The sequence below is a fragment of the Nematolebias whitei genome, chromosome 2 (genome assembly GCF_014905685.2).
Source record: "Nematolebias whitei isolate Nwh7 chromosome 2, NemWhi1, whole genome shotgun sequence".
NCBI classification, from domain to species: domain Eukaryota; kingdom Metazoa; phylum Chordata; class Actinopteri; order Cyprinodontiformes; family Rivulidae; genus Nematolebias; species Nematolebias whitei.
The window spans coordinates 10,529,416-10,530,520 of record NC_056499.1 but is presented as its reverse complement, the minus strand read 5'-3'; the positions used below and the strand labels follow the sequence as shown (position 1 = coordinate 10,530,520).

At 34.3% G+C, this 1,105-nt stretch overlaps 1 protein-coding gene across 1 annotated transcript in view; it reads left to right on the top strand.

Moving 5' to 3' along the window:
• Nucleotides 1-1,105, top strand: part of LOC119425512 (protein diaphanous homolog 3) — a 305,646-nt gene that overhangs the window by 211,540 nt on the left and 93,001 nt on the right. The gene's annotated exons all lie outside the window — the stretch shown is intronic.

The following is a 1,105-nucleotide window of genomic DNA, read 5'->3' as shown; positions in this document are numbered from 1 at the left end:
CATCTTTTAATTTTTAAAACAACCATCTTCCATGTTTCTATAAGTAAGTACTATAAATTGTATGAGATTAACAGATTTTGTGAAACTCTAAATCTATGGGTGTTTCTGTGAAGAACAGTTATTTTAAATAGTAAAGGGTCTCTTGAGAATCCTGAACTTTGACCCCACTGAGAATCAGTCCTGGACAAGATTGTCCATGGCTGCAGCTTAAATGTAATGGAGGCTTAAAGAAATGCTTATTGCCCACTGACTTTACATGCCAAATGTTAAACTAGAATCATTTGATGTCAAGGAATGAAAACAATGTCATCATTTTAGCCAAATGTTAAAATATTGTTAGTTTCAATCTCATACAATATAATGATGTGCAATATGTACATGTATCTAGCTTAGCTCATCTTTATAACCCAAAACCCACCTGTGCTTTGAATTGAGAAAGCTCCTCGGATGAGAAGCGAAACACCTTCTGTTACAAATAAAGTCCAGTTGTTTTTGTCTTGAACTTTTTAGAACAACTCCTACAACATAGCAAAATGTCATTATCGTTTTCAGTGTGTAGTAGATGATGCTGATTAGCTGTGGTGGCCATCTTTTATTGTTTTTCAGTTGTAGATGCGCACCCAAAAATATGTTCTAGGAGTTTCATTTTAATTATCTCCAGTGATTTATGGGATGTTTTGCTAACAGACAAACATGACTGACTCCAAAAATTAATGTTATAATTATAAGCAATGTGCAGTATTTGAAGTCTGTGTTTTGAATGACTCTCAGCTACAGCCACAATACATTTTAGGGTTTATTTGTTGTTGTTTTTGTGAATTTTACTAAAATGTTGCTATTGTTGTATTTTAAGATCAGTTAGCTGTGGCAACCATCTTGAATTGGGTTGACTACAAAAGCTGATCAGTTCTAGATCCACTTATTTGTTCATAAGATATTTTGTTGGACGACCCCCCCCCACACACACACACACACACAGACACACACAGGTAAAAACATTATTGTCCACCTAAAAATTGCAGTACAGGGCAAGGATAAATATTGTGAGATTGCAAGCTTTATTCCAAGCAAAACCCCTGAAAAATAAAAGAGTGTTTGTATATAT